This window comes from Leopardus geoffroyi, chromosome X (assembly GCF_018350155.1).
Source record: "Leopardus geoffroyi isolate Oge1 chromosome X, O.geoffroyi_Oge1_pat1.0, whole genome shotgun sequence".
Taxonomy (NCBI): domain Eukaryota; kingdom Metazoa; phylum Chordata; class Mammalia; order Carnivora; family Felidae; genus Leopardus; species Leopardus geoffroyi.
In genome coordinates, this window is record NC_059343.1 from 38,171,646 (window position 1) to 38,198,511 (window position 26,866).

General features: G+C 42.2%; 1 pseudogene; it reads left to right on the top strand.

Annotated features, from left to right (window-relative positions):
• The window catches only part of LOC123594347, a 57,383-nt pseudogene extending 37,042 nt beyond the window's left edge, over positions 1 to 20,341 (top strand).
• Positions 20,342 to 26,866: the final 6,525 nt, after the last annotated feature.

The following is a 26,866-nucleotide window of genomic DNA, read 5'->3' on the forward strand; positions in this document are numbered from 1 at the left end:
TCTATATAGCTACAACAATTTCGTTTCGCTTTGTAAAGTAAACATGATAATGAACACAACTCAAAGAGTCCATAAGATAGAAAAAAACGTTGCTTGGTGGTGATACATAAATATGAGTACAGTTCCTTCCGTGGGTCCTCTTGTAGAGAATATTATGGAAAGCAGTGGGTGAAATTACTGACTGTGCTCTGTAGTAACTTGTGACGCTGGGTTTCACTTGGTTTCCACCAGTTCCCTCAAAAGGAGCCAATGGTTTAGGGCCCAAGTATCATTCAGTAAAAGCAATTCCTTTACGGAATGGTTATTAGGCACTAAATAAAGCAACCCGAAACTCCGGTTCCGATCACCTTACAGCCTAACTCCGAGATAACATTGAGAAAATCCAGAGCAGACACACTGACCAGCATACGAGGATGGCTGGGACTGGAGACAGTAGGTAGGGGGAGATGACAAGTTCAAGAATGAGGTGCAAAGATTCTCCTGGCAAAAACACTGACCGTATGGCAAATTGTATGTGGAAATATTCTAACTCTCTCCAAAGAGAAAGAAGGCAATAAATGCTACCTTATCCAGTCAGGTAACATATAATCTCTGCTCTATTCATAATAACACATCGAGTACAATACTTGATAGGCATTTAGGAAAACATACCTCACAATTACAATTATTGCATCTATATTTGTATACAACCGGCCAAGAGAAAGATGAAAATTTTCTCAAGAAAAACATGTGACTAGCAATGTCTTGCAATCTTGCAATACGAGTAGTACTTGCCGCTGAATGCCACACGATCACAGCTGAGCCAATGGTTCTTAAATTCGCTTTGATATACGAGTGTTTTGCATTACAAGCAGGTTTTGGAAGAAATTATGCTCGCAAACCTAGATGTTTCTGTACTGCTAAAGTACACTGCTTCTCTCCTTCCGGGAAACTTCCCACACGGAGTTAGAAGGTCTAGTCTGAAATTATGTGACCTTTACTGAAAACTGGATATGCGGCAATGCAAAACCATTGTGTGAAAACGCACTATGATGTCAGTTACCATATACATTCATTCACTGCATAAATATTTGTGGCATGCCTAACTATGTACTAGGAGCGATTCTAGGCACTGGAGATCAGCTATAAACAAAACAGTCAGAACTCCTGCCTCATATTCAGGATGGGAAGAAAGACAAAAAAACAGAAATAGTTGTCTGGTGATAAATGCTCTAAAGAAAATTACAAGAGTTAAGAGAGATGGATAGAGATGAGAGATGGCAGTCAGGCTCCTTCGCAGGGAATGCTTGAGGGAAGGCTTGCCTAGGTAAAGGCACAGTCGAGCAGCATCTAATGTAAGCCATAGGGATATTTGGAAGAAAAGTGATCCAAGAGAGGGAACGGGAAGAGAAAGCCCTGAAGCAGGAGCATGCCTGGTCTGTTTAAGGGATAACAAGAAGGCAACAGTGGCTGCAACAGAAAGAATGAAGAGGAAAATGGGAGAAGCTGGGACCAGGGAGGTGCCCAAGGACAGAGCATGTAAGGGCCTTGGCGGCCATGGTCAAGACTTTGATTTCATGCTAAAGGAAATAAGAAGCCTTTAGAAGCAGTGTTTTTCTTCTGGATGAAATGTTATATTATGGAGTGGATGTCTGAACAGGGTGGACTCGCATGGTCCCGGGGAGGATCATCTGCTTACCAGCACACCTCCATGATCTAATGTCTGTCCACACCATCAGGGGACTCCGGTTTCTCGAGTTCCATCTGACTGATTGCCGGTGACAGATCAGCTGAAGGCACTTTCTCCAGACCAGATGCTACTCGAGGTTGAGAAGATTCATGATCGGGCAAGCCAGGTCATGCTGGCACATGGTACTGAGCAAGGCAATGGTAGAATATGACTTGTGTGTGTGTGTGTGTGTGTGTGTGTGTGTGTGTGTGTGTGTGTTTTAAGGATCACTCTGCTGTGAGGATAATACTAGATCGCACAGGGCGAGGATGGAAGCAGGAAAACCAGTTAGGAGAAACCTATAAAAATCTACGCAACAGGTGATACTGGCTTGCACCAAGGGGATAATAGTGCCAACAATCCTAGGTGGCCAGATCTTGGACATATTTTTAAGATAGACATAACAGGATTTGCTGATTATATGGAAGGTTTGAGAGGTAAAGGTCAAGCCAAACTATCTGGCCTGACCAATTGGAAGAATGGAGTTGCCATCTGACAATATGGGGAGGGGTGTCTGGGTGGCTCAGTTGGTTGAGCATCTGATTTTGGTTCAGGTCATGATCACACAGTTTGTGGGTTCGAGCCCCACGTCAGGCTCGCAGCTGTCAGCCTGTGAGCACAGAGCCCACTTCAGTTCCTCTGTCCCCCTCTCTCAGCCCCTCCCCTACTTGCACTCTCCCAATAAATAAATAAATATTCAAAAAAACAATATGGGGGAAACAGCTCTTAGAAGAGAGGGTTGTTGCATAGGTTGGGGCATGTTAAACTTGAGGTAGCAGACAGGGTTCTTAGAAGTCAACAGATGGGACAGTCTCATTAGGTTAATTTGAAGAAAAATATAAAGAAGACACAATTTATAAAGGTATACAGGTAGGAAAAGAACACAGGTTAGTAGAGGAACCCTAGGCTAAAATCAATCTACTGGACATTTGGGGCACGTGGGTGACTCAGTCGTTTAAGAGTCTGACATCGACTCAAGTCACCATCTCGCGGTTCGGGAGTTCGAGCCCCGCGTCGGGCTCTGTGCTGACAGCTCAGAGCCTGGAGCCTGCTTTGCATTCTGTGTGTCCCCCTCTCTCTGCCCCTCCTCCACTCACGCTCTGTCTCTCTCTCAAAAATAAACAATAAAAACAATTTTTTTAAAACTTGCTGGACGTTTTACAAGCCCTCCACCAAATAAGGTAAGGCAACGGGGCCTGTATAGGCTTGTGGAAGGTACTAAAACCTACCTGTAGGACACAACCAGCACTCAGGCACCCAACAGGAAGGGAATCTGAGGACCAAATGCCCTAACCTTTTCTTCCTCTTTATTTTCCAGCTGGTGCTCCCTATTGTCTAAACCTAACAGGGAGCCACAGAACAAAGGAACCCTTTAATTTAGCCTGTAGCCTTCAGCTTTCCAGGGCAGAGAGTAGGGTAAAGAACGGTACAGAACAGATGGGAAGGGGCAAACAGGAAGTACACATCGCATGCAAAAGAAGATCAAGTTGAGCTGATTAATGGTTGCATGTGTATCCTTCTTTTTTTTTGTTGTTTACTTATTTATTTTTGAGAAAGAGAGCATGAGCAGAGAAGGAACAGAGAGAGAGGGATATAGAGGACCCGAAGCAGGCTCTGCGATGTCAGCACAGAGCTCAATAGGGGTTCGAACTCACGAAGCACAAAATCATGACCTGAGCTGAAGTCACATGCTTAACCGACTGACCCACCCAGATGCCCCAAATATGTATGTTTTCAAGAGAAAGATGCCTTACCCAGTTCAGTATGATTCCGGTGAACTCCTGTGCCCTGGATTGGTCAAACTAATACATAACTCAGTAGAGGAAGAATTCAGAAATAGTGTCTCCCTCAAATACTATCATTGACTCCAGAACCACTGACATTTATTGTTATATTAAGAAGTAGGTCATGGAATAATTGGCAGTTATGCTACATCCCAATAGCATGCAGCTGGATTAAAACGAAAACCACTGGTGTTCTTCAGTGCGCACAGCTCACAATGAAACTTTCTTCTTTTCTAAGTTCTTGCAAAAATTCACTTTTTTTAGTATAATGACATACTTACAAAATTACTTGGCCAAGAACAACAAGAAACAGAGGCAAGAATAAGCAATGGGAAAAAGATGGTCCCTTCAACAGACCGTGTTGGGAAAAGTGGACAGCTCCATGCAAAAGAATGAAACTGGACCACTTTCTTACACCATGAACAAAAATAAATTCAAAATGGCTTAAAGACCTAAATGTGAGACCCGAAATGATAAAAATCCCAGACGAGAGGGCAGAAAGTAACCTGTCTGGCACCGGCCATAGCAACTTCTTTCTAGACATGCCTCCTGAGGCAAGGGAAACAAAAGCAAAAATAAACTATTGGGAATATATCAAAATGAAAAGCTTCCGCACAGCAGAGGAAACAATCAACAAAACTAAAAGGCAACCCGCAGAATGGGAGCAGACATTTCAAGTCACATACCTGATAAAAAGTTAGTATTCAACTATATAAAGAATTGATACAATGCAACACACAAAAAGCAAACAATCTAGTTAAAAAATGGGCAGACGACATGAACAAACATTTCTCCAAAGAAGACATATGGATGGCCAACAGACATACGAAAAGATGCTCAACATCACTCATCATCTGGGACATGCACATCAAAACCTCAATATTACCTCACTTCTGTCAGAATGGCTAAAATCAAAAATACAAGAAATGACAAGTTTTAGCAAGGATGTGGAAAAATAGGAACCCTTGTGTACTCTTGGGAATGCAAACTGGTGCAGCCACTGTGGAAGAGAATATGGAGATTGCTCAAAAAGTTAAAAATAGAACTACCCTGTGATCCAGGAATCAAACTACCGGGTATTTACCCACAAAATACAAAAACACTAATTCAAAGAGATACGTACACCCGTATGCTTATTGCAGCAATATTTACAACAGCCGAGTTATGGAAGCAACCCAAGTGTCCGTCAATAGATAAATGGATAAAGAACATGTGTGTATATTTATGTGTGTGTGTGTATAATGGAATATTATTCAGACATACAAAAGAATGAAATCATGTCATTTGAAACAACGTGGATGGATCTAGAGTATAATCCTAAGCAAAAGAAGCCAGTCAAAGAAAGACAAGTACCATAAGATTTCACTCATATGTGGAATTTAAGAAACAAACAAAAAAGAACAAAGGAAAAAAGAGGCAGGCAAATGAAAAAATGCAACTTTCTTTTATTTTAATGGTTATTTATTTTTGAGAGACAGAGCATGAGCAGGGGAGGGGCAGAGAGGGAGACACAGAATCCCAAGCAGGCTCCAGGATCTGAGGTGTCAGCACAGAGGCCGATGCGGGGCTCGAACTCACAAACCAGGAGATTGTGGCCTGAGCTGAAGTCGGACGCCCAACCGACTGAGCCACCCAGGTGCCCTGCGACGCTTAACTATAGAGAACTGATGGTTACCAGAGGGGAGGCGGGTGGGGGGATGGGTTAAATAGGTGATGGGGATTAAGGAGGCCACTTGTCTCGATGAGCACCAGATTATGTATGGAGTTGTTGAATCACTATATAGTACGCTTGAAATGAATAACAGTGTATGTTAATTAAACTAAAATTAAAAATTTTTTTAACCTTATAAAATAGAAATTAAAAACAAAACAAAAACGTTGATACTCTTATGAACTCATGAGTGCATTCAGTGTTTTCACAATCTGTCCATGGTTATACTTCTTTTATTACAAGGAACTATGTGCCAAACCCTGATTCGTTGCTTTCTGGTTTGTTATTTTTATTTTTTTTAATTAATTTATTTTGACAGAGAGTGAGCATGCGAGTGGGGGAGAAATGCAGAGGAAGAAAGAGAGAGAATCTTAAGCAGGCTCTACACTCAGTGCAAAGCCCAATGAGGGACTCGAACTCCAGAAACTCAAGATCACGACTGAGCCGAAATCAAGAGTTACACACTTAACCAACTGAGTCACCCAGGTGCCCCACTATTTTTTTGTTTGCTTGTTGTTCATTTTATTTGAATCCAAGCTATTTAACATATAGCATAGGAATGGTTTCAGGAGTAGAATTTTGCGATTCATCACTTATGTTTAACACCCAGTGCTCGACCCAACAAGTGCCCTCCTTAATGCCCATTTAGCCCATCCCCCCGCCCAACACCCCTGTTTTTTTAATACAGTTCATTTTTAGATTTAAAGGGAATAAATGTGAAGATAGTACACGGAGTTACCATTTGCTCTGCACCCAATTTCTCCTATGGTTTACATCTTACATTGCTCTGATAGAGTTGTAATAATTAAAAGAATAATATCAATACATTACTATTAACTGAAGTCCATACTTCATTCAGACTTCCTTAGTTTTAACCTAATTTCCTTTTGTTTCACTACACCCTCCAGGGACACCACATTTCAGTTAATTATCATGTCTCTTTGGGTACCTCTTGGCCATTCCTCTTTTTTTTTCAGATTTTCCCTATTTCTCATGACCCTTACAGTTTAGAGGAGTGTTTGGCCACATGTTTTACAGAATGTCTCAGAGTTGGGATTTGTCTGAAATTTATCATGATTACTCTGGGGTTGTAGTACTTTGAGAAAGGCCACAAATATAAAGTGCCATTCTCATCACATCATATCAAAGGTACATACTATCAACATGACTTCTCACTGTTAGTATGGATCTTGATCACGTGGCTCAGGTAGCATTTGTCAAATTTCTCCACCAGAGGGTTACCTACCTGGGGTGGCTCAGCTGGCGAAGGGTCCGACTTTTGATTTTGACTCAGATCATGATCTTGTGGTTCATGAGATCTAGCCCCACATCGGGCTCCTCACTGACAGCACAGGAGCCTGCTTGGGATTCTGTCTCTCGTTCTCTCTCTCTCTGTCCTTCCCCTCACCCCATAAGTCAACTTAAAAAAAATTCTCCACTGAAAAATTACTCTTTTATTCCCCACTTGCAGTACTGCCCTCTGCAAGATCAACTTGCACAGTTCACAATTGAGGAGTAAGAGTTAAGTTCCACCTCCTTTAGGATAGAGTATCACATAAATTCTGGAATTCTTCTGCACAAATTTATTTTCCTGTTTATTTATTCAATCATTTATTATATCTATCTATCTATCTATCTAATTTTTTGGTGCTATTATAATTGGCATTATTTTAATTTCTAATTCCAATTGTTCCTTGCTTGTATACAGAAAAGCAATTGACTTTAAGATATTAACTTTATGTCCTATGACCTTTCTATATTCTCTTATTGGTTCTGGTATTTGGAGGGGGGTAGATGTGTTGGGGGTGATTTTACATAGACAATCAGGTCGTTTGTAAATAGTTTTGTTTCTTCCTTCCAAATCTATGTGCCTTTTCTTTCTTTCCTTCTCTCCCTCTCTTACTCTGTTTCTCCTGTCTTATTGAACAAGCCAGAACTTCCATTATGATGTTTAAGAGGAGTAGTGACAAGACATTTCAACTTTGTTTCTGATATTAGAGGTAAAGCGTCCACTTTTCACTATTAAATACGGTGTCATCTGTAGGATGTTCTTTATCAATCTGCAAGAGGTCCCCTCGATTCCTAGTTTACTGAGTGATATTTATGAATGAGTGTTGCATTTAGTCAAAAACACTTTATCCGTGTCAATTAATATAATCACGTGATTTTTCTTTACCACATTGATGTAGTGAATTAGACTCACTGATTTTCTTAAAAAAATTATTTTTAACGTTTATTTTATTTTTGAGAGTAAGAGAGAGAGAAAAAGAAGAAAACAATGAGTGGGGGAGGGGCAGAGAGAGGGAGATACAGAATCAGACAAGGACGCCAAGCTCTGAACTGTCAGCACAGAGCCAGATACGGGGCTTGAACTCACGAACCAGGAGATCATGACCTGAGCCACTCAGACACCCTGTGAACCAGTCTTGTATACCTGTAAATCCCATTTGTTTGTGAAATATAATCCTTTCTATATATATATATATATATATATATATATATATATATATATATATATTTGATTTTCATTTGCTAACATTTTATGATTTTGAATCTATGTCCATAGGAGATATTGGTATGTAGTTTTCTTTTCTCATAATGCTTTTATCTGGTTTTGGTAATACAGTAATGCTGTGCTCAGAGAATGATTTTGGAAGCACATCTTTTGCTTTTATTTTCTGAAAGAGATTGTGGAGAATTGGTATCATTTCTTCCTTAAATGTTTGGAGGAACCTGTCAGTGAAACCATCTAGTCCCAGCACTTTGTTTCTGGGGGGGGGGGGGGGGGGGGGGGGGCTACTAATTATAAATTCAAGCTTTTCAGTAGATGTGGGGGTGTTGAAGTCATCGGTGTCTTCTTATAAGCATTTTGGTAGTTTTTGTCTTTCAAGGAATTTTCCATTTAATGGATATTATCAAACTTAGGGGCCTAGACTTGCTCATAGCATTCCTTTATTATCCTTTCAATATCCACAGGATCAGCTACTGTTCACTGATCTTCCGTTGATGATAACGGTAATTTATGTTTTCTCTTTCTTCACGGTTAGCCTGACTTGAGATTTATTAATTTTAGTGATTTTTCAGAGAAGCAGTTTTGGAGTTTGTTGATTTTCTCATTTGTTTCCACACTAATTTTTATTATTTCTTTTCTTCTGCTGGCATTAGGCTTAAATTGCTCCTCTTTCTCTGGTTTTGTAAGGTGAAATGTTACGCTGCTAACTTTAGACCATCTTTTATAATATGTATTTAAGGCTATCAATTCTCCTCAAACACTGTTCACTAGACCTCATACATTTTACTAAGTTCTATTGTCATTTTCATTTAGTTAAAAATATTTTTAAATGTTTCAAGACTTTTTGACTTGTGTGTTATTTAGGAGCATGCAGTTTAACTTTCAAATGTTTTGGGACTATCCAGCTATCACTCTCTTATTGATTTCTACTTTAATTTCATTGTGGCCTGAGACATACATAGGATTTTGGCCATATTAAATTTGATTAAGTGCATTTTGTGATTCGGGACATGGTCTACCCAGGTGAATATTCCGTGTGAGTTTGAAAAGAAAGTGTTTTCTGCTCTTCCTGGGTGGAGTGTCCTATAAATGCCAAATAGATCAAGTGGATTGATAATGCTATTTAGCATTAGTCTTAACTAATCCACAGCCTTAGAGATTTTCTGCCTCTCCAACCTATCATTTGTTGCAATGGAAGTGTTAATAGTAGCACTATTAGTGGGGACTTGGGGGGCAAATGTGTTCTACCAGTTTTTTAGTCCTACCAGTTTTTAACTAACGTATTTTGGTACCCTGTTGTAAAGTGCATGCACATTAAGGGTTCTTATATCTTCTTGGAGAATGGACTCCTTTATCATATCACTTCTCGCTTGATCCATGATAATTCTGCTTCTTCTCAATCTAGGGACTAATATAGCTACTCCGGCCGTCTTTTGATTAGTATTAGCATAATAAATTTTTATCCAATCCTTTACTTCTCATATACCCTATTCTTTATATTTAAAGTGGACGGGTTTTTTTGGAGGGGAGTGCCTGGGTTGCTCATTAGGTTAAGCATCCAACACTTGATTTCGGCTCAGGTCATGATCTCATGGTTTGAGAGATCGAGCCCCACGTAGGGGGTCCGGATTCTCTCCCTCTCGCTCTCTCTGCCCCTCCCCTGCTCACTCAAGTTTTCTCAAAAGAAATAAATCAATGTTTTAAAAAATCGAGTGGCGTATTTGTGGACAATATATCGTTGGATCTTATTTTTGGATCTTCTCTGACAATCTCTTTCCTTTGATTGGTGTATTTAGATCTTTCTCATTTCAATTATTGATACAGTCAGTTACCATGCTTATAACTGTTTTTTCTTTGTTGCTCTTATTCCTTTTTTTTTTCTCCCTTCTTTTTCTGCCTTCTCTGGCTTTAATTGAGCATTTTAAGTTTTTGTCTCTCGTGTTGTATTTGGGCTTCCCTAAATATGCCTCTTTACAAAACGTCTGTGTTTTGACAGTCTTTCAGCTAAAATCCTGTTATTATGCTGGAGCCCTGTTGGAGTGGTGGTAAACTATGGAGACTGAAGAGAATTTTACACTGCTATACTTAAATCTCCATATTTTATTGGGTCAATATCTCTGGGCTGTGAGTTTCACAAGTGTTCTTTAGCTTTTTTACCCTTCTTAGGTGAGACAGGACAGCTAGAGGGGGCCGAAGGAGCACTGCCCATTCCCCGGGTGGGATAAGATGTTGGTAGTCTTTTCTCCTGGAGAGAAGCCCAAGAATGGTCTAGGCTGGGGCTCCTGGGTGGCTCAATCTGTTGAATGTCCAACTCTTGATCTCTGCTCAGGTCACAATCTCACAGCTCATGAGTTCGAGCCCCACATCAAGCTCTGCACTGACAGTGAGGAGCCTGCTCGGGATTGTCTCTTTCTCTGCCTCTCCCCTGCTTGGTCTCTCTATCTCTAAAAATAACTAAATAAACTAAATAATAATAATAAAGAATGCTCTGGACAAATGTCTCAGTAGTTCATTTCCCCTCCTCTTGCCAGAGGCAAGATGGTATCTTTCTTGGCCCTTCATCATGAGGACTTAGTGGGGTTCCTAGAGATAAAACCCAGGAAAGTGTGGGAACCACCTAGGAAATGTTTTCCCCTCTCATGCTAGTATTCTCTGTTTCCAATGATTCATCAAAATTCCTATTTGTGTTCCTACTACTTTATCGTTCCAGTAGCTTCTACTGCAATTAAAGATTATATTGCCAGTTATGCTCTACAGTCACTTGTCTCCCCATATTTCTTGTTTGTCTTGTCACCTTAGTTCTTGGATAGGTCCAAAACAACTCACTGATTTTTCAGTTTCTTCAATTATTTTTTTTTTTAAAGATGAGTATGATTACTCAGAAGCTCTTTCTATGTCAGAGCTAACACGCTACATTCCTTTCAATGAAGATCTCACCACCAGGCAGGGTGGAAACCTAGTATATACCTGTCAAATTCCTTAACATCACACACACACTCGTCCCTCATAGGTTCCATAAACCAAATATTTAAAAAAATTTTTTTTAATGTTTATTCATTTTTTTTGAGAGACGGAGCACAAGTGGGGTGGGCAGAGAGAGAGGGAGACACAGAATCCGAAGCAGGCCCCAGGCTCCGAACTGTCAGCACAGAGTCCAACGCGGGGCTCGAACTCACGGACCATGAGATCGTGACCTGAGCTGAAGTTGGACGTTTAACTGACTGAACCACCCAGGTGCCCCAATAAACCAAACATTTTAAGAAACCATTGATCTGGACTAGAGGAGGAATGAACCCACTCTTATAACAAATATTATCTAGATATGATGTACCGAAGTAGTTTGTGTCATTGATCACAACCAAATAAATTTCGGTTTCTGGAATGGCATTCACAAAATAAACTCATCGAATGGCTTAAGGCTGAGATCCTGATTTTTCTATCTGTGGCCTTGGTCAACTTTATTTAATATTTCTATGCCTCAGTTTATAACAAGTGTAAATTGGGGATGGTAATAATTATGATGTATGGCTTTGTGAATATTGAATTAGATAATATATTTAACAGTACAAAGTACTCAAGAATTTGGTTCCCATTTTTCACTTGTTCAACATTGGAAAGATGAATCCAACAGATATTAATTATAAATTTAATTATAACTATTTCAAAATAATAGTAATTCAGTCAATATTAGTGCCAGAAAGCCTAGGATGTTTTTGAAATCTGAAATTCATTAAGAGAATACATTAACCAAGATCATGACCAAAACAAAAATAAAGGCTCTCCTATAATGCAGGACATATCAAACTACTCCTTCCTTGAAAACTTTTAAGAGACAGACAACCTAATCGGAATATGGGTAAACACTTTAAAAGGAGGTTAAAAAAATCCAAGTGGCCAATAATATGTAAATATTAAAAGAAATGTGCTCAATGTCATTAGTCATCATGGAAGTATAAATATAAAATACCAACAGATAATATCAAGGAACGGCAAGAATGTAGAGCAACTGACATTCTCATACCCTATTAAGGGGTCTAGAAGTTCTCAGACTCTGCTTGAGAAAGAGTTCCCATATACCCTTTACTCAGCTTCCTCCAATGCTGCCATCTTAAATAACCATAGTACAATTATGAAAACTAGAAAGTTGACAATGATACACTATTAACACAACTACCAAATTCATTTAAATTTTACCAATTTGGGGAGCCTGGGTGGCTCAGTCAGTTAAGCATCTGACTCTTGATTTGGGGTCAGGTCATGATGTCATGGTTTGTGAGTTCAAGGTTCACGTCGGGCTCCACACTAACACTGCGTAGTTGGCTTCGGATTCTCTCTCCTCCTCCACTAGCATCCTCCCTCCCTCTCAAATGAATTTTAAATAGATACATAAGTAAATAAATTTTACCAGTTTTTTCACTCAAATCCTATTCCTGTTCTAGGATCCCATATTGGATTCAGTTTCCATGACTTTTTCAATTCCTCCAATCTGAGGGAGCCCCTCAGGTCTTTCTTTCCTTGGCCTTCAGGACCTAGACACTTTTGAAGAACACTAAAGAATAGTGACAACACTACAAAAGAGTACATTTGATAGAATGTCCGTCAATATGGGTTCATGTGATGTTTCCTCATGATTTTCTTGAGGCTCTGTACTTGGGGGCATGAAACACAGAGCTGTTGTGCCTTTCTAGTGCATCTTCTGCAGGAATACGTGTTGTCAACATGTGTTTATTACTGGTGAGGGTCACTTCGATCAGTTACTCGTGCATCTGCGGCATTTTTCCCATAAGATTATTATTACCATTTGCAGTTAATAAAGATTTTAGAAAGGATACCTCAGGAGCACATGCCCAAATGTGGTGGTAGTTGTCTCCAAAATCTAAAGAGGTCAGTCTCCGATGTGATTTCAAGGCTGTCCATATTTACCTCTATCATAGACATATACCCCACTGCAGAGCAATCATCTTTTTCTCTATCCCACGTACCTGGGAGCTCCTTTATTTTTTTTTTAATGTTTATTTATTTTTGAGACAGGGAGAGACAGAGCATGAACGGGGGAGGGTCAGAGAGAGAGGGAGACACAGAATCTGAAACAGGCTCCAGGCTCTGAGCTGTCAGCCCAGAGCCCGATGCGGGGCTCGAACTCACGGAACGCGAGATCATGACCTGAGCCGAAGTCGGACGCTTAACCGACTGAGCCACCCAGGCGCCCTTCTGGGAGCTCCTTTAGACCAGGATGTGACTTTCTCTACTTCCACAGCTTAGCATGGTCCTTAGCTTATTGAAGCAATCTCCTAGCTGAATGGCCATGGACAGCTTGTTACTCAACCTTAGCAACCAACTACCACACTGGGGCATGCTGTTCAGACCCATTTGCCAGCTAACCCAGAAGACTGCCACTTTTGAGTTAAAGAAAAGGCTTTGCAGCAGGCCCAGGCTGTTGGTTTGTGGCTTCCCTCTTACTAAGGTTTTATGAACCAGCATACTCAAGGTTATTTGAAAATACCTGTGGCGACTAGGGATTGTACATGAGGCCTGTGAAAATCTCCCTAAGGATAACTGTGAGAGTTACAGTTAATATACTCAATGTGCTTAGAACAGGGACTGGAACAAAGCAACTAAATCAATAAATATTAGCTTTTATTTATTATTGAAGGCACTCTCTAACACCTTGTAGAATGAATGGATGGATGAATCAATGAATAAGAGAAGGAAACAAACCATGAAGGCAAAGAAAAATGGTCTAGCTCTCAGGTGAGGTCTAGTAACTACACCAACGAAGTTCACAGGGCTGCATGCACTTGAAAACATCGGTGTTTAATTATATAAATAGGTTGGTTACAAATCAGTGATTCTTAACTGGCAACACGATACGATGCATTGTAAGTAATCTTATACACTTGTGCAGCCATGATTAGATTACTATTACTATTTTTACAGATTTCTGAAAAAAGAAAAACTGTATTTAATAATAATGCTTTCTACTTTTAAAAAAGCTTTTTTAATGTTTGTTTCTGAAAGAGAGAGAGAAACAGAGTGCGACCAGGAGAGGGGCAGAGAGAAAGCGGGAGACACAGAATCCGAAGTGGACTCCAGGCTCCAAGTTGTCAGCACGGAGCCCAACATGGGACTCGAACTCATGAACCATAAGATCATGACCTGAGCCGAAGTCGGATGCTTAACTGACTGATTCACCCAAGAGCCCCAATAATGCTTTCTTTTTATCCAAAGGCTCTGTTCACTCCATGGAATGAACTAGTCTTACCCCACTAGTCCCAGGAACGTGCTAGACAGCAGAAGCTTGATGCAGACAACAGAAGAAGCTTGTTTAATGTGTATTTATTTTCAATAGAGGGACAGAGAGTGAGCAGGGGAGGGGCAGAGAGACAGAGAGGGAGACAGAGAATCCGAAGCAGGCTCCAGGCTCCTACCTGTCAGCACAGAGCCCAACACAGGGCTCGAACCCACAAACCGTGAGATCATGAGCTGAGCCAGTCAGACGCTTAACCAACTGAGCCACCCAGTCACCCACAGAAGAAGCTTGTTAAGAGTGCAAAGACCAGAGATGTCTTTCGGAGCAGCGGTCTCAAAAGTAGGGTGCTCACACTCAAGGGGAATGCAATATGATCCAATGTGGGATCTGGAATTGGACCCTGGAGTAGGAAGTAGGGGGGAGGGAAAAAATATTAGAAATTCTAGTTATATCTATGTATGAATTATAAAGGAAGGGAAGAAGCTGTACCACTTTTTACTATGAGGCACCTGTACCCATTACCTAAGTCTAAAGTCAGAGACTGCACACAGGGACGGTGCCTCCCACGATGGGTTACACAGCACAGTACGTTGCATTGGATTGCTGTTTGCACCCACACAGTTATTAAGACAAATGGGTCATATCAGCAAGTTTTAACTAAACGAACCCTCATATAGTGGTTAAAGGAGATAAAAGTACTTTCTGCCAGAAAGAGAGAGAGAGAGCATGCATGAGATCATGCATGACTGAACGTAGCACTAAGAATATGATCTCAAGCAAACAAAAAATTGAAGAGCAAGGCTAAAATTGCTACTCTAATGTGAACTCTTTATTAGACAAAAGACAAGATAAAAAAAAAAAATGATGAGTTAATGTGACCTGCCGAGAAGTTAACATCCAACTAGCAGAATTAACAACGAGACTCTCTGAAGTATGGATTTGTATCTAGTATTATTAATGATAAACCCCTTCAAAAGGGTCTATTTTATGTCACAGCCCTGATAATAGAGAATTTCAACTCTGACAGTCTTTAAAATCAAAGACATAAATGAGCTAAATCTTGAGCTAGGTTTGGATTCACTGTATTGTAAGGTCACCCTGAAATTTCGAAATTATACAAATTTGTCACGAATTTCCTTAACTCTAGGAGTGACTGAAAAGACTCACTATGAATATAAACATTCCATTTAGCAAACTCAGGAAAAGTCTAAATAGTAACCACTAAAAAAATGGACGGCAAATTATAGTATTACCATATAATGGAATATTACGGAGACATTTAAAAGCACAGTCCTAACGTCTATGTATGTATGTGGAAATATGTTTAAACATTCGTAAACAGGCACATTTTTCAGTGTATATATATTAAAATTGTAACTAAAAGGTTACTTATGGAATCATGAAAGCAAATAAAACTGGAAAACAGCTTATTGGTAAAATAAGAGACTATCGATAATTTCTATCATTATTATTATTATTATTATTATTATTATTACTACTACTACTACTTTCTCTCTTAAAATCATTGCCCTGTGGGGTTTTACCCTTGAACCATTTTTCTGGTCACTCTATTCCCATTCTAGGCAAATTCATCAATTTCTGTGGATTCATTCACCGCAAGACTATATACTGATGATTCTGAAATCTGTCACTGTAGACGCCTCCCTATATATATATATACATACATATATGTATATATATATATACGTATATATATATATATATATATATATATATATATATATATATAACTTGGCATTTGGCATTCGTTTTTTGTTTTTTTTTTTTACATTTATTTGTTTCTGAGAGACAGAGAGACAGAGCATGAACGGGGGAGGGGCAGAGAGAGAGGAGACACAGAATCCGAAGGAGACTCCAGGCTCTGAGCTGTCAGCACAGAGCCCGACGCGGGGCTCAAACTCACAGACCATGAGATCATGACCTGAGCCAAAGTCGAACACTTAACCGATGGAGCCACCCACGCGCCCCTATATATATTTTTTAATGTTTATTTCTTTTTTGAGAGAGAATGAGGCACTCAAGTGGGGAAGGGGCAGAGACAGGAAGACAGAGAATCTGAAATGGGGTCCGCGAGAACAGCAGGGAGCCTGATGCAGGGCTCGAACCCATGAACCACAAGATCATGACCTGAACCGAAGACGGAGGCCCAACCCACTGAGCCACCCAGGCGCCCCTCCCCATATTTTTCATCTCATTGCCTTATAAGGGGCTCAAGTGATAGGTCTAGACCTGCATTCATTTCTTACTATCCCTACCTCCTCTGTCTCCCTCCATCCCCTGTATTACCTGTTTCTCGGAAAAACACTATCACCCCTGTTCCCAGCCATCCTAGATTTCCCTTGATTTAAGTTCTCAAATCTAATCAGTCACAAACACCAGATAATTGCACCTCTAGAATAGACATGGAATCCATCCTCCTGTCTACACACTCACCACCATTACCCATATTACTGCAGTAATAGAATTATGCATAATCTCTGTTAGCACAAAGGACCTCATAACTAGTATCTCTACCTTCATACCTTTTCCACTCTAAGCCATTTGGCAAACTTTAGCCAGAGCAATCTCCGTGAAATGTAAATCCTGTGGCGCCTGGATTAGCGTTAAGCGTTAGCGTTAGCGTCAGCGTCAGCCCGTTAAGCATCCGACTTCAGTTCAGGCCATGATCTCACGGTTCACGGGGTCGAACCCCTGTTGGGCTCTGTGCTGACAGCTCAGAGCCTGGAGCCTGCTTCAGAGTCTGTGTCTCAGTCTGTCTCTGCTCCTCCCCTGTTCGCACTCTGTCTCTCAAAAATAAATAAACCTTAAAAAAATTCTCAAGAAAAAGGTAAATCCTTATGTATCATACTGAAGCATATAGCCTACAGGATAGAATTTAAACAGCTCAGCCCAAGTTCTATGATTCAACCCCTATTCCATTATCAGCCTCCAAGTCCTCTCCACCATTCCCGGTTGGACTGCAGGCTCAGCCACTCTGCAAGAAGAAAAAGCCCCCCGTAATTCGCTGTGACCTGGCAGCACACTTTCCTTTTTCCAGATGCCCTTCCCTACAACCCTTTACCAGAGACACTCCTACTCATCCCACAGGGCTCCCTCGTCTCATTCCTCATTTCCCAGTTTGGGTTGGCTCCCTCTGTTCCTTGGTCCCAGAGCGTTCCGGGCTTTTATCCTCACGTTTAATACACTGCGCGTGCCCATTTACTTGTCTGGATTTCCCCACTCGAGGAAAAGTTCCTGGACAGGAAGAAGTGTTTGTTTTCCCTCATTCTCAGTGCCTCCCAGAATCCAGCACAGAGTCTGGCATATAAATAGAGACACACGAGGGAGTGGCGGTTAAGGTGGCAAGGAGCCTCTCCTTACTCTGAGGTTTTCTGAGGAATGGATAGGTTTTCCACACTCTGGACTCTTCCCTATGATGCCAACGAGCAGGGCTACCGTATGCTAACTTGAGAAGTAATTTTTCACTCCCTACATATCTCCCATAACCCCTTCTTGTCCTAGGCGCCAGGTCCCGAATGTTCTATGCAACCTCCAGTCCATTGTGACCTGTTCTAGACTATCACATTGGAAAACATCACCTATGATATACTGATAAAGTATTGATTTCCAAGAGAATTTCTTCTCATTGTTACCTCAAAGGAATAAATCCTGAATAGCACTATTTCAAAATTGACAAGATGTATATTAGGGACAGGATGGGGGGAGGAGTGGTTTAAAAACAGTGCTCTAAATTCCTTATCAAATCTCCCACGGACTTGTGAGGTCCTTGCCTTGAATCTGGGCATACTTGTGAATGCTTCAACCATTAAAACATCACTGAAGCAATACAGTGTGGCTTCTAAGCCTGGGTCATAAAGAGCCATAAAGTTCTACCAGGCTCCCTTTAAACGCATAATTTCTGATCATCCCTCTTAGTACGCTGCTTTTTGGAGCTCGCCACTATGCTTTTAAGCTGAGCCATAGGGTGCCTGGGTGGTTCAGTTGGTTAAGCATCCGACTTCGGCTTAAGTCATGATCTCATGGTTCATGGGATCAAGCCCCGCATCGGGCTCTGTGATGATAGCTCAGAGTCTGGAGCCTGCTTCCGATTCCATCTCTCCCTCTCTCTCTGCCCCTCACCCGCTTGCAGTCTCCCTCTCTCACTCTCTCTTTCTCAAAAATAAAAAATCATTAACAAAAATTAAAAAAGAAAAAGAAGCTCAGCCACATGGAGAGGTCATGTGTCCTCCTCTGCTTGAGAGCTGCAGATAACCAAGGTCTTTGAGGAATTCTAGGCATGTGAGCAAAAAACCTTCCGGATGATTCCAGCCTCAGCCACTGAATTCACAGCTAGTCATGTAAATCTTCCCGACAGAGGCCCCAGACATGATGTGGCAGACAAACCATCCCCATATGCCCAGCATGAAACCCTGACACACAGAATCCCTAGGCACGACACATTTTTTTAACATCACTTCATTGGGGGTGCTTGTTGACATAGAAATAAATGCAACAATGGAGATGGAAATTTAGGAAGCAGGAGGCATATTTCTGTGCCCTCATATCACACTAAAAACATCAAATCTGACCCCATAAAACAGACTGCATAGAGTACCACACACACACACACACACACACACACACACACACACACACACACAAATTTATTTCAAAGGCTGTAGTGGTACGTTCTAGGTGACACTGAGAAATGGGCTCTCTAGCAAAGCCACGGGGAGGGAGGGAAAGACTAATGTGTAAGTTTGGCCAATTTTCAAGGTGTGAATACTCTACCCTAATCTATTCCAAGCCACCAATATTTGCAAAATTCCAGAAAATTTACAACTCAGCTCTCAAAAACCCAAAGAGAACAATCCAACACTGGGTTCACGACACCCTGGTGACTTGGTTGCCTCAGCTCATGCTCAACAATGCCATGAGATGTGACAAGAATCATGCTGGATCTTTGGAAGGCCTGGCAATCCATGGCTCTCTACAAGGAATAACAATACAATGGGTTGGGTTCGGGTTCATTTGCCTGTGAGCCAGGTCATCGTCGTAATTTAGCAAACTCTCTTCCTTGGAATTCTGGAAATCCCTCCATAAAATCTTTATTAAAAAGCACTCTATTGGCAAGGGCCCCTCATGGTGGCCATACATCAGGCTCTAGCTGTTTGAAGTACACAAATGATACATCATGAAGGTTTGAGCAGTTTGCAAAACCTCCAGAAAGATCAGGGAGTTGGTTTGGACGCTACAAATGAGAAATAATAACTAGGAGACAAACCCAATCACATCACATGATTCCCCCAGCAGAAACTTCGCTAGCCTCCTCGGGGCGCCTGGGTGGCTCAGTCGGTTAAGCATCCGACTTCAGCTTGGGTCATGGTCTCACGGTACGAGGGTTGGAGCCCCGCATCAGGCTCTGTGCTGACAGTTCAGAACCTGGAGCCTGCTTCGGATTCTGTGTCTCCCTCTTTCTGCCTCTCCCCTGCTTGCACTCTCTCTCTCTCTCTCTCTCTCTCAAAAATAAACATTAAAAAAACAATTTTTTTTTAAGAAAGAAAATTCGTGAGACTCCTTGCCTGCCACAGCATCATAAGACACCAGATCTGCACAAAGAACCAAATGCCTTCGAGTCAGCTAAAACTGAGTTCAGATCTTGACAATTATACTGACTAGCCTTCCACACTTAAATAACTGATAAAAACCTATCAAGTCTCCCTTCTATCCATCAAATGGGTGCAATCCCCTATCAGACTGTACTTCCTCAACGTTACTCCTGTTCCCTTGTCGGTGGATTTCATTCCCACCACCTTTGTGGCCAACTGTGGCAGCCAGGGACATTCACCGTTCTTACTTCGCTTCAAAGATCTTGCGGGCACCCGACTCTTGGTTTAGGCTCAGGTCATGATCTCAAGGTTCGTGGGATCGAACCCCGTGCCAGGCTCTGGACTGAGCACGGAGCCTGCTTGGGATCCGCTCTCTCGCTCTCTCGCTCTCTCTCACTCTTTCTCTGCTGCCCCTCCCCAACTCACGCTCTCTCCCTCTCTCTCTCTCAGAATAAGTAAATAAACTTAAAAAAGAAAAAGAGAGAGATCTTGCCCCTCAGCCACAAGGAGCACAGTTAGCTGGTGTCTCTGCCAACATGCATGCGAGGTTTGGGGCTGAGGCAGCTCCCAACCAATCACAGGGCACGGCAGGCTAGACCCTATCTGGGGGGGGGGGTGGTCTGTCAGGTCAGTAGCAGGTTTGAGGCTTCCCACTGCTTGATCGCGCTCCTTCCCCCCTCACTTTCCACAGGAGGGAACCCCTACACACCTACTTCCATGTCACCGTCTGCCTCCCGGAAGACCCCACTGATACACTGATCGATTAGCGTGGCTCTGCTGCTCGGAGGTGAGAAGCCACACGTTTCCAGTCTCTGACTCTTTCAGCCAATCCTGTAGTCCAGGGAAAGGCCACACCACAACACGCAGAACCTGGCTTCCAGAACAGCTGCCACAGGGGCTTGATTAAAACGACCTACAGGTAGGAGGCCGTTTATACCCGCCCCCTCCCAGAGCAAACGTGAACCAGTGAGAGGCAGCAGATGGAGTAAGTCAGGCAAAATCCCTCCGATGGAATGTTCCAAAACAGGAGCTGTCCACCCAGCCTGTTCCAAGATGCCCCGTGCCCGTGCCTACGTGGACCTCGTGGGCGATCTAGCTGTGGCTCTTCAAGGCTCGTGGTGAGACAGTGGCCAGTATAGCAATAAATCTCAAGGCTTTGCTTCCTAGCCTTTCCTACCAATTTCCCTTTTCCCTCACTCTTCCTGCTCTGAGAATGCCTCTCCTAGAGAAAGCAAGTGAACACTAAATCCCGGCCCAAGGCTCTGTTTCCTAGGGACACCCAGATAATAAAAACACGATTTGCCTTACAGAGTTGTGAAGAAGGTTAAACTAGATGAAGCATGCAAGAGTCACTCAGTAACTCCTAGCTTAATCCTCATTTGGCTATCTCTCAACCGCAGGATAGGAGCTTTGAGCGGGAGAGCGGGAGTTTCAGAGTCCACAGAGAATGCCCAAGTCCTGATTCCAGCTTCCCTCGTCCCTGTCTGCCCTGAAATCCTGTGGAACGCGTCACTGCATGGCAAACTAAAGTCCAGCTCCGTGTGAAAACAAGCCTTCTCCATGCAGGGAGCCTGTGACAGGGCACACACAGTCACCCGGAATTATTGGAGGGCAGGAGAGTTTTCCTTCTGAGCCAGGGAACAGGCTTCTCGATTGATGGCCTTGTGCAGTTGGAGGAGAATCCTTTTAGATGTGGAAATGCTCCGTGAATCCCCATGCTGAGTCTGTAAACCACACACAGCTGGTGAGGTAGCACATATACTTTTAGGAGAAATGATCTAAAATTAACATTTCCGCTAGTTCAAGCACTAGGAAGCCAAAGATTACTGTGCTTTCTAGAACAGACGGCTTGTACACTCAGGCATATGCTGTTTACATCTGTTCCTAATTGGCATTTGTGGCTCAGGTGCAGGAGGGCAGACAGTTAAGGAAAGAGCAGAGAAGTGTGTGCCAGCCCCTGGGTGCTGCAGACCTGCCCTGCCCCCCACCCCCTGGAGGAAAGGGTGATCCTGTCTCAGGACCAAGGAGCCCTCCATCAGAGGGGACTTCAGAAAGGGTAGGCGAAAACCCCAAGGGACCGGACCATTACATCATCTGTGCTTTTGCAGAGCAATTACCGAAGCAAGATAAGTAGGGGGCCACGTTTTTAATTAGTCTTTTCCCCTCCAGCAATCTAGATAGAAGGCAACTATCAAAAAAAAAAAAGAAAGAAAGAAAAGAATCAAGTAGTCCCCAATGCCAGTCTCACCCGAAGGACAGAAGCTCAGTGTTTTTCAGAACGAAACCCACGCACCCCCCTGCCTCGCTATCCCTGCGGTTGCCCACATGATTCCTTTCAAACAAGCACCTTGGGTGATCCCGATGAACGCTACATTTTGAAACCTCAGATTTAACCGAACGGAGTTACCATCCAGTTGAACTTTCTACACGTAGTTGCCAGGAGAATAACACTGAATAGGGTTGCTTCGGGATAGACCATATTCCCTCCTCCTTTCCTAGGGAGGTAAAATGGAGCAGACGTCCCTGCCATGACTCCCTCCAGAAGGACGTGGAAGTGGCCTTTTTCCAAATTTCAGACAGGCTGGGCTCCGGGTTCCAGGCATCCAGGGCTGCAGAAGTGTAAGGGAGTATCTCGGAGCTTCACATTCACAAGTGGAGAAGCCATGTGGTTCCATCCCGGTATTTCCTTTTCTGGATGGTTCACAAATCTCTTTCTGAGAGCCATGGGGCTAACAAAGACATCCCCTTGACTTGGAGCTTTCCCATTCTGCTTTGCCTCTCCAAAGTCAAAGCCCTGAGATTGGGGAGGGTTTTCAACTGCGGTTTCTTCTCTCTAGATTTCACACCCCTGACCCCTTAGCACTCTGGCCAAAATCTGACTCTTCCTTCAATGCTACAGCATTTATCATACACAGCAGTATTATCGGCTGCACCACAACAACCCTCTTTGTGAGCTGGGTTCATACATGATTAATAGTGGGATGACACCAGTACAACATGGAATGCAGAAGTAGATTTGCCGGGAAGCTAATGAAGCTAAGATTTAGGGACCCTCAATTACATGGGCCCCTTCCCAGACCCTAGGAAGAACCCTAACATTGTGTTCCCGTGGGAATATTTGCAGAACTGGCAAGGAGATATTATAACATGCCCATGAGTCCATGAGGCATTAAAATGAATGCAGGCATCCTGGTACCCAGCCAAGGGAAAAGCGAGTTGGAGATATATGTAGATTATGGAGAGTGGGCAACATGGGTGCAGTGGGCAATGTGACCAAGTTAATGCTGATAGTCCTAGTATAACATGCAATACAGCATAGGAGTGGCTTGCAGGCATAGTCCTACTGCCCACTGTATCAACTTATGCTAGGTAATAAAGGGATAGTAAAATAAAGGTCCATATAGTTCTGTATCATCTCATCACATGTGTAGATTCATACAACGATGACCACAATCAAGATACAGAACCATTCCAATATCTCAAAGACCTGCCTAGTGCGACCTATTTTTTTTAATGTTTATTTATTTTTGAAAGAGAGAGACACAGACAGTGTGAATGGGGGAGGGGCAGAGAGAGAGGGAGACACAGAATCTGAAACAGGCTCCAGGCTCTGAGCTGTCAGGACAGAGCCCAACGCGGGACTCGAACTCAGAAACCGTGAGATCATGACCTGAGCCAAAGCTGGACGCTCAACCTACTGAGCCACACAGGCATCCGTAGTGCCACCTCTTTAGATTCACTCCCAGCCCCCCCCTCCCCCCAACACTCCCAACCTTGCCAGATACTGCTTTTTTCTCCATCCCTACAATTTTGTCATTTTGAGAATTTTATTTAGCCACAATTACATTAAGTTGACACGTTTCCTTAGGCTTCTCTTGACTGTAACACTTCCTCAGACTCCGGTTTTATGTTGTTTGTCATGTTGTTTTTTTATTTCAAGTTTTTATTTAAATCCTAGTTAACATATATGGTAAAACTGACTAGAAATGAGCGATTCTTCACTTACATAGAACACCCAGTGCTCATCACCAGTGCCCTCCTTAATGGCCATCACTTGTCTAGCCCATCTCTCACCTCCTTCGGTCAACCCTCAGTTTTGTTCTCTGTAGTTAAGAGTCTCTTATGGTTTGGTTCCCTTTCTCATTTTTTTTATCCCTTCCCCTATGTTCATGTGCTTTTTTTTCCTCAAATTCCACAGATGAGCGAAATCATATGATATTTGTCAGACTCTGTTTTTGATGACCTCGACAGTTTTGGGGAGTACTGGTCAAATAGAATGTCTCTCAATTGAGATCTGTCTGATGTTTTTCTAATGAATAGACAGGGGTTATGATCGCTAATCAGCCTTTTGGCTAGGATCAAGGGTAGACAGGGGTTATGAGTTTTGGAGAGAAAGACCACAGAAATAAAGTGACATTCTCATCACATCGCATCAAGATTCAATACTATCGACATGACTTATCACTCACGATATTAACCTTCATCTCCTGGCTGAGGTAGAATTTGTCAGGTTTCTTGACTATAAAGTTACCTCCTTTTCCCTTTTTTCCTACTGTAATCTTTAGAAGAAAGTGACTACACGCAGTCCATGCAGAAGGAGTGGGGAGTTACAGCCACATCGCAGAGGGAAGGGTACCTACATACATTAATGAAACTTTCTGCATACGTTTATCAATTCTCCCCCATTTACTTATTTATACAGTCATGTATTTGTAGCATTATGGACTCAGGGATAGTTCTTTTATACTCTCAGCTCAATTCTATTTCACTTAATTGGTGGCTCAAAGTGTTCTGGCTTTGTCCACGGAGGAGAGTACTTTCACTTTCTTCTGTGTCCCTTTGACAGTAAAACCATTAGTGTGTGTGTGTGTGTGTGTGTGGGTGTGTGTCTGTTTTTGAGCACTTTTTTTCTCTCCGTCACTACAACATGCTGTAGGCTCATCTTGTATATTTCTTACTCACGTTCTAGAATAATTTCTCTGAAGAGTCTTAATTCCTTTTATTGAGGACGGTCTTAAAACCCAAGATCTTTGCTCCAAGTGTATGTGTTGATGTTAGGGTGTTTTATGTCTACAATCCTCGGACAGAATAAGAAAGTACATGTGGCTATAATTAATTTAATATTTCTATATGTAGCCACCTGTGTCTATATTAAGGTAAACACCAGTTCAAACCGATGTCTCCATAGATCATTCTAGCCTCCCTCCCCTTGATTATGTGTAACTTCCCATTCCAACAGACATCTGGCTCCTAACAGTGGTGATCCATTTACATAATTGTTCAATTCTAGCCTACAAGTATCATGATTTCAGAATGATTTCTGAAATAAGAAACAATGTCATCAAGTGGAGTAGTGTTTATGTATACTTCCTTCTGCCTTGTGTCTTAAAGATTCCACTCACTTCCAGAGTCACTGACATTTTTCCTATTAAACACCTTGTTATTTAATTTCATATAAAATATGACATTCTTGGGGCACCTGGGTGGCTCAGTCAATCAAGCGTTCGACTTCGGCTCAGGTCACGATCTTGCAGTCCATGAGTTCGAGCCCCACACAGGGCTCCTCACTGACAGTGCAGAGCCTGCTTGGGATTCTCTCTCCCCCTCTCTTTTTGCCCCTGCCTTGCTCTCACACCCTTTCTCTCAAAATAAATAAGATGAAATGAAATGAGATGAGATAAAATAATATAAGACAATAAGATAAAATAAAGTAAAATTTGATATTCTTGAAGGGAAGCCCTCCAAATTATATGAACTTCAGAACCCACAAAACATGTAGCTGTCCCTCATGGAAAAAAGCATACACAGACCACGACTTCTGCATGTAATGCTTTGAGCAACTGGAAATGAGTTTTTTCCACACGGAACAGGGAAGATGTAGCAATACATGAAGACCTTAAGAAAAAAACCTAAAAATCCTACAGAAGGCAATTCCTTTAGTACAAGTGGCTCAGTGACTTCAGGAATTGCTCTAATGCAGTAGTTCTGAAGGCAGGTACAGAAGCTGCAAAGGCATTCATTTCCCTTCAGGTTGATAGAAAGTGATGAAGAAGTCTACATGCTGGATGAAATGTTTAATTTTGATGCAATATAATGTTGGATGAAACAGTTCTCTAGGGCCAACGTTGGAGGAGGAAATAGAAACTCCAATGTTCCAGGGAGCAAAAGGTTGACAAGACTGTAACGCCGGGTACACGTGTCCGTGCAGATTTCTCTGTGCCAGTGTGTTATTAGTCTCGCACACTTATTTTTGATAGTTCTCTGGCTAATATTTGCCATAAGTTTTGGGTGGTATGCCTCGAGTCTATTTTGTCTCATAAACTGTTACTTTCAAAATGCAGTTTAAACATATGGTGTGATAGGGGCGCCTGGGTGGCTCTGTCCGTTAACCCTCGGACTTCAACTCAGGTCTTGATCTCAGGGTTCATGAGTTCAGGCCCCGCATCAGGATCTCTACTGTCAACCAGGAGCCCACTTCGGATTCTCGGTCCCCCTCCCTCTCTGCCCCTCCCCAACTCGCCCCTGCACACACGCATACTTGCTCTCTCTCTCAAAATGAAACATACGGCATTATATAAGAAACTTAAGGTATTAGGGTTTAGTGCTTACTTCCCTGATGCTAAATCACTTAATTCTGAACTTCTCCTTCCTGGACAACTATTTTACCTCAGTCATTTTTGTAAACTGGGCATGGAGCCAAGGGACTGCTGAATGGTTAAATATACATTATAATGTAGTTTAACACACCTCTGCCTGATTTCCTTTGGGTCTCACTGAGTTCTGTGCCCGTGGGCATGTACCTTTTTCTTTTTTTTTCCCTCAACCACTCACCTTCACATTCTGGAGAGGTAAGGTGGCCTTCTGCCTTGACTTCCTTGAGATCTACCATCAGTAATTCAAAACCAAACATTTCATACATACCTGTCAATTAATAATTGATTTGGCTCAATATTTTCATGGCGGGCCCTGCTTCTATATTCTGTTTGCTGTCAGGTTCAGTGATGGCTGTGGGAATGCCTAATTTGTGGTGTCGGCCTGCTTGAAATTGTTTTATTCTGAGATAAAATTCCTTTCAGCCTGAACAACCAGCTGTAATAATAACAGCTTGGATTTGTAGAGCGGGTAAGTTTCCAAAGCACTGTCTCTAATACTTCCCATGACACTGAGGGTCAGACAGGTCAACCACCATCCCTGTCTTTATACAAGGTCCACAGTAGTTAAGAGACTTAGAAAACCATGAGTTCTTTCCCCACATCTGCCCTTATTTCTAACTTTCTGACTCTCTTAGTTTT